This window comes from Dasypus novemcinctus, chromosome 18 (genome assembly GCF_030445035.2).
Source record: "Dasypus novemcinctus isolate mDasNov1 chromosome 18, mDasNov1.1.hap2, whole genome shotgun sequence".
Taxonomy (NCBI): domain Eukaryota; kingdom Metazoa; phylum Chordata; class Mammalia; order Cingulata; family Dasypodidae; genus Dasypus; species Dasypus novemcinctus.
Window position 1 is genome coordinate 83,540,552 of NC_080690.1, and position 7,448 is coordinate 83,547,999.

The 7,448-nt window shown below is 40.7% G+C and overlaps 1 pseudogene; it reads left to right on the plus strand.

Annotated features, from left to right (window-relative positions):
- The first annotated feature begins 3,126 nt into the window (after nucleotides 1-3,126).
- LOC139436892 (coiled-coil domain-containing protein 117 pseudogene) lies at nucleotides 3,127-7,145 on the plus strand (annotated as a pseudogene).
- The last annotated feature ends 303 nt before the right edge of the window (nucleotides 7,146-7,448 follow it).

Below are 7,448 nucleotides of genomic sequence, written 5' to 3' on the forward strand. Positions count from 1 at the left end.
TTTTTAAACAATGCTACTGCAATGCCTCAGATGAGGATGAAGGGAATGCAGCTGGCTGCCTAGTCATCCTGTGATGTCAGGCATGCTGCTGCTCATGACCTTCACACATGTGCTACTTCACCCAGATGTCCTCATAGCTTGCTCCTTCACTCCTTTGCATCTGTGCTCAGTTGCCACCCTCTAAAACACTGCCAGCCTCTTCCACAATGCCTTTGCCTGTCCCCTACTCTAACACCTTCAGAGTACTTACTAGCATCAGATTTTAGTCTATCTCTATTCATGCCCTTTCTGTTCCATTCAGGAACAGATTTTTGTCTGTGTTATTCTCTATTATATCCCCAACACCTAAAAAAGGCCAGGCACAGTGTAAGCACTCATTAATATTTATTGGATGAATGAATTTTTAACCATTGATGATGGTGACACGAAAGAGAGTAAAGCTGATGATACCTAAAGGTTCTAGCAGCATTAATAAAAAAAACATTAACTCTATTTCTGTGCACAGGAGGAACAACAAAAGCAAACAGCACAGTCATCAGACTTATCAGTTACAGCTTGAATGCTCAGCAAACCTAAGGAAGAAAAACAATTGAATTTCAAAAGGCAGCATGAGAAATGCCCCAGATTAATAGGCTCTACAAGTTCAGCCCAAGTCCCCATTCCTCTGGAAAATCCTGCAAGTTTCAACCCACCTTTTTCCTCTCTCACGCCCTCCTAGCTCCTCCTTCATGCCTCCATACCTTGTGCCCTAGGACCCTCTCTACTTGGCTGCCCCCCCATCAGACTGCCTGCTCATGCCAGGGCATAACCATGTCAGACTCCTCCTCTGGGTCTCCACCACTCTGCATGTGTCCTGACACATCACAGGGACTCCTGCCAAATAACATTCCCACCCAGGTCCCCGGTCGTGAATGAGGTGGGACATTTACTTAGGATCTCTGAAGCCACCATCCAAAAGAGCAGGGGAAGTGTGGCCCAAGAGGCAAGATGAGGCCAGGGTCACACCACGAGTCCAGAATCTCAAGTCCATGGGATCATGAGAAGTGAGACCATAAGTAGGGGGAAAGAATCAAAAGATCAGAAGATGAGCAGAACATAGCAAAGGAAAGAAGAGCCCAAGGTGGACCATGGTGAGCACCAAGGGTATAGGGCACTGAGGAAGCTGAGACCACCAAGAAGAAAGAGATCAGCATTTAGTCTCAAATTTTACACAGCACCAAGTAGGCCCCCTCATCAGTCAGAGGACAGCAGAGGTGGAGGCACTACTGGAGATGAGGCAAATCACCTGGCTCATGGTACAATTGAAGACACAGGTTCACTTACTCAGTTGGCCTTTCTGACAAGTATTTATGTAGTATCTATTACATGTTAGATAGTGAGCAAGGTATTGAAGATACATTGGAAGGTCAGGGCAAGATGGTGTCTGAGTGAGTGCACCTCATAAACTCTCCTGCAAAGAAGTGGCTTTGTAGGGCCAGGGTCCTGCTGGACCAGGCTGTTTCAGGTGCTTACAGGGCAGAAGGTGTCTGGACATTGATTTGGTGAGACAGTAACAGAAGAGATTCTTGCAAGAGTGGAATTTTGGGTTTCTGACATGGAGGTCAGATGTTGTAAGCAGTACCCCTCCCACTAGGGATGGTGGCCCAGCTGTGGTGATCTCTGAAATTTTTGTTGTGCTGCGGTGTTCCCAAACCCTGAGCAGGCTGTTTCAGGGGCTTGTAGGGCAGGATGTGTCTGGATGTTGATTTGGTGAGACAGTGACAGAAGAGATTCTTGTGAGAGTTGGAATTTTGGGTTTCTGATACAGAGGTCAGAAGTTGTGGGTGTGAACCCTCCCCCTAGGTCTGGCGGCCCACCCCGGCAATCCCTATAAACTTTGTTGTGCTGTGGTGTTCCCAAATTCAGTGTTAACTGGATATGTGGTTCCCAGGTCAGTATCCCTTAAACCCTGTTAGCCCATGCTCCAGAGACTCACACACCTTGTGTCTGCAAATCATGGACTTCCTATTACCGAATTCACCATGCCCTGAAGTCCATCTGAGGTCCCTGATTACCCTAGTCCTCCGTGTTTTGTGTTTTATTTATTTTTTCTCCTTGAGCTTGGAGGAGTATACCAGCTGACCTGGGGAGAGATTAGGAAGCAAGGAGAGGCAAATCTGCTGAGGAAGCCCAGTTTACCTAAATGTCCTGGGATAGGAAACTTGGCCTGGGAGAAGGTGGAGTCAGAAAATCAATTAGACTTCCCCTAGCACACCTAAGGTTGGAGTGACTGTAAGAGGTGCTGTCCAAGCTTCCAATAGCATATTGGGGGTTTCTGGTAAGGTGTAGGTGTTCTCACACTGGAAATAAAGAGTCATAGTCTTCTGCATTGAGTTGGTTCAACAGGGACCCACTTGAATCTCCTATTGGACCTCTCCGGCAGCTTTCCTGCTGCCCTGGGAGAGAGAGAAGGGAGGAAGGGAGAAAGTGGAAAGTCCAGATCCCTAAGCATTTTATATAACTGCAAAGGGATTGCTAGCTTGAAACGTTGGTTCTCTTTTTTCTTTTTTTTTTTTTTTTTTTTTTTTGTCATTGCTAAAATTGCATTGTATCTTGGTCTTCTCTCCCATTTTATCCCCCAAGGTCCTTTTTCATTTATTTAGTTTTTTTCTCTTTATCATTTACTTGCTTCCCCACCCCTTTTCTTTGCCCCCCTTTTTCTCTTCTCTCTTTTTTCTTTTCTCTCTTTTTCTTCTTTTTTATTTTATTATCTTTATATTATTGGTACTAAGGGAATGCTTCACATTTGCTGTGCTTCCTCATACTCCATTTCCTCTTTTCTTGTGTGTATTGATTTCAGCCACCTACACTATCCCCTTTCCCCTACATCTATCTACCCTCCATCATCTACTGTTTCTCTTACATTCCACCTCCCTTTCTTTGGCCCCCAAATTGACTGACTTTTATTTCTAATACTTTTGCTCTGTTTTCTGTCTTTTATCCACTCTTGATATTATTGTCTTTCTTTTCTCTTTCTCTCTCTCATGAAAACACTTGCCTTTTAATTCATTCTATATTCCTCCCCAGATTCAGTTGACTGTCTCATTATAGGTACTCTAATTACTGCAATAACTCTACACAACTTACATGAGTCTAATATCCATTCTCCTAGATCTCACATTGTTGCTCTGTTAACCTTAATTACCAATACTACTTTATACAATTTCTTTTCTTACTCATTTTGCTTTCCCTGGCCCTAATATTTTCCTTCAAAGTGAACTTAGCCAGCAACAAGAAAATAGATAAGAAGAACAAAGTGACAAAGAGGAGACATAACACTTATGCATGAACAACAACTAATTAATCCCCAAGACTAGACAAAGAAGCTAAGGAACTGATTAAACCCATCAAGATAAAATGATGACCAGACAGCAACAAAAAACTACAAAGCAAATAAATAGGAAAACATAGCTGAATCCAATGAACAAAATAAAAACCAGGAAGAGGAGCAGAACACTGGACAAGTAATTAAAGATACCAACATAATGAAGTAAAGGAAGAGATTAACAATATGAAGAAAACACTTGGAGAGAATACAGAAGAAATTACAGACACACACAAAAAGATAACAGAAGTGATGAACACCACTGTTCAAGAAAACAAAAATAGACTCTCAGCAAATAGCATATTAGAAGAGGAAGAGGAGAGAATTAGTGACATGGAAGACAGTATATCTGAGATCAAACAGATAGTAGAACTGATTGACAAAAAGATAGAAAAAATCCAGCTGGGACTTAGGGACCTGAATGACCATGCAAAATGCACAAACATACATATTACAGGCATCCCAGAAGGAGAAGAGAAGAAAAAGGGAACAGAAGAGGTGTTGAAGGAAATAATGGCTGAAAACTTCCCAAATCTACTGAGGGAGATGGATGTACATGTCCAGGAAGCCCAACACACCCCAAACACCATAAATCCCAACAGGCCAACCCCAAGACATATACTTGTCAAATTATCCAATGCTCAAGACAAAGAAAATTCTAAAAGAAGCAAGAGAAAAGAGAAACATCACATACATAGGAGGCTCCATAAGATTATGTGCTGATTTCTCATCTGAAACCATGGAGGAAAGAAGGCAGTGATATGATATACTCAAGGTACTAAAAGAAAAAAATTTCCAACCAAGAATACCTAGCATTCAAAAATGATGGAGAGCTCAAAATATTCACAGATAAACAGAAATTAAAAGGGTATACCAACAAGAAACCTGCCCTTCAAGAAGAACTAAAGGGAGTTCTGCAGGAAGAAAGAAAACAAGAGGAGAAGCAGAGATGAAGAAGAGTGTAAGAGCAACAAAAAACAAAAAGAGAAGGAAACAAAATATGACAAACACAAGTCAAAACAAAATATGGCTAAAATAAATAATTCCTTGAAAGTAATAACACTGAATGTCAATGGATTAAACTCACCCATCAAAAGATTCAGACTGGAAGATTGGATAAGGAAATAAGACCCATCTTTATGCTGTCAACAAGAAACACATCTTAGACCCAGGGATTCATGGAGGTTGAAAGTGAATGGCTGGAAAACAATCTTACAAGCAAACAATAAGCAAAAAAAGGCAGGAGTAGATATATTAATATCAGACAAAATAGACTTTAAATGCAAAACAATTATGAGAGACAGAGATGGATAGTACATATAGAGAAAGGGATAATCTCAAGAAGAATGAACAGTCATAAATATTTATGCTCCTAACAAGGGCACCTCCAAATAAGTGAGGCAAACACTGGAAAAACTAAGTGAAAGAATAGATGCTTCTACAATTATAGTGGGGGACTTTAATACACCACTATCAACTTTGGACAGAACGTCTCAAAAGAGAATCAATAAAGAAACAAAAACTTTGAACATTATATTAGAGGAGCTGGACCTAATAGACATATACAGATCATTACACCCAAATACAGCAGGATATATATTTTTCTCAAGTGCACATGGATCATTCTCCAAGATAGACCATAAGCTAGGCCACAAAGAAAGGTTCAATGAATTCAGAAAGATCAAAATCATACAAAATAATATCTCTGACCACAGTGGAGTGATGCTGGAAATCTGCAAGGACCAGAGGCTCAGATTTCACACCAAGATATGGGAATTAAACAGCACACTCTTAGAAAAACAGTGGGTCAAAGAGGAAATCTCAAAAGAAATTAATAACTGCCTTGAAATTAATGAAAATGATAACACAACAAATTTATGGGATGCAGGAAAAGCAGTACCAAGAGGGAAATTTATAGCTATAAATTCATACATCAAAAAAAAAGAAAGAGCAAAACTTGAAGAAGTAACTGCACATTTGGAGGAATTAATAAAACAACAACAAAGTATCCCCACAGGAAGAAGAAAAAAAGAAATTACAAAGATAAGAGCAGAACTAAATGAAATAGAAAATAAGAGAGCACTTGAAAAGATAAATAAAACCAAGAGCTGGTTTTTTGAAAAGACAATAAAATTGGCAAACCCTTAGCTTAACTCACAAAGGAAAAATGAGAGAAGATGCAAATACACAAAATAAGAAATGAGAAAGATATCACCACTGACCCCACAGAAATAAAGACTATTGTAAATGGATACATTGAAAAACTATATTCCAAGAAAATTGACAATTCAGAGGAAATAGACAAATTCCCAGAAACACATAAGAAGCCTATATTGATGAAAGAAGAAACTGATGATCTCAACAAACCAATCACAAGTAAAGAGATAGAATCAGTCATTAAAAACCTCCCAACGAAGAAGAGACCCAGGTCAGATGGCTTCACAGGTGAATTCTACAAAACATTCTGGAAAGAACTAATGCCAATCTTGCTGAAACTTTTCCTAAAAATCAAAACAGAAGGAACATTACATAACTCATTCTATGATGCCAACATTACCCTAGTACCAAAGCCAAACAAAGACACCACAAGAAAGGAAAATTACAGACCAATTTCTCTAATGAACCTAGATGCAAAAATACTTAACAAGAGTCGCTGTGGCCCCAGCCAGCGGGCCTGGGGCTGCCGTCTGGCAGGGCCACGGGCACAGCCTTCTAGTCTCGCCGGCCATTGCAGCACATGTCCGGTCTTTCAGTGGGCTGCCCCTGAGTGGCAGCTCTGACATCTTGCAGCGGACACCGGCCTTCCCCTGCCGTGCATTCCCACCAGAGGCGGACAGCACCAAGCTGGCCCCACAGCCGGGTCTCCGCGCAGCCTACAGCAGCCCGTTCAGGGGAGCAGCGCCGCGGACATATTTCAGTTCACTGTAAAAAGAAACACAAGCGAGAGGATGATGATGACTGTCCAGTAAGAAAGAAAAGACTGACTGAAGGAGGGCTCTGTACTGGCCCTAATGACTGGATTCTTTGTGCACATCAAGCTGTAGAGGGTCATGGAGTAAATCCTTGCACTAGTGGACTTTCTGCATCTGGCATGTTAGATGTCATTTGTGAAGAAATGGATCAGACAACTGGAGAAACACAGTGTGAGATTGCCCGGAGGAGACTTCAGGAGATTGAGGACGGGATAATTGATGAAGATGAAGAAGTTGAAGCTGACAGAAATATTAATCATCTCCCCAGTCTTGTCCTTTCTGATACCATGAAAACAGGCTTGAGGTGGGAATTTGATGAAGTCTTTACAAAGAAAATGATTGAGTCCATGAGCCATCCTTCTATGGAAGTTGTGCTCTGTTTTCAGTGATGAGTACATATAGTTGGTGACAAGGAGAGAAGAAAACAGTAGCATAAGCCTGTTGTCAAGAAATTTAACAGAGGCCCCAAAACTTGTAAATTAGTTGTCAATTCAATATTGCTCTATTGATAACCAGTAGTATTGTGGCTCATCTCTTTGCCTCTGAAAATGCAATGAAAATACAAAGAAAGGGTTTTCCCTTCAAGGCTTATTTGCCTTTTGCTACTGTTGCCCCTTGGTTTCCCTTCCATACTTGATAAGCCTGGTTATTCAGTAATGTTTACAACCTAATTTGAGTGATAGTTAAAAAGATTGTGAGCACATGTGCAAATTGGCTATGGAAGAAGCATCCCTTATTTAAACCCTGAGGAAGTGCTGTGACAGCTAAACTGAACATCACTAACATTTTTCCAAAGGAAAAAAAAAGGTGTACTTGTATTTGCAAGTTGAATTTTTCAATGTTAATTTTGAAACCAGTGAATAATTACCCAAGAACATATGGGCAAGTGACATTGAGATGCACTGAAATAGCTAATTTATCTGATGCTTAAACTATTGTGCAGTAAGCCTAAAAGTATAAAGAAATTGTTTCCTGCTAGCAGGGAATCTTCATCTTCTTTGGAGAATCTAAACCAGGCTCGAGGTGTCCTTTGGAGGTAACCAGGATTCAAGTTTATTATTTCTCAGGAAGAGGTCTTCTGTGTGGCAAGGACTTGTAGTACAACATAAATT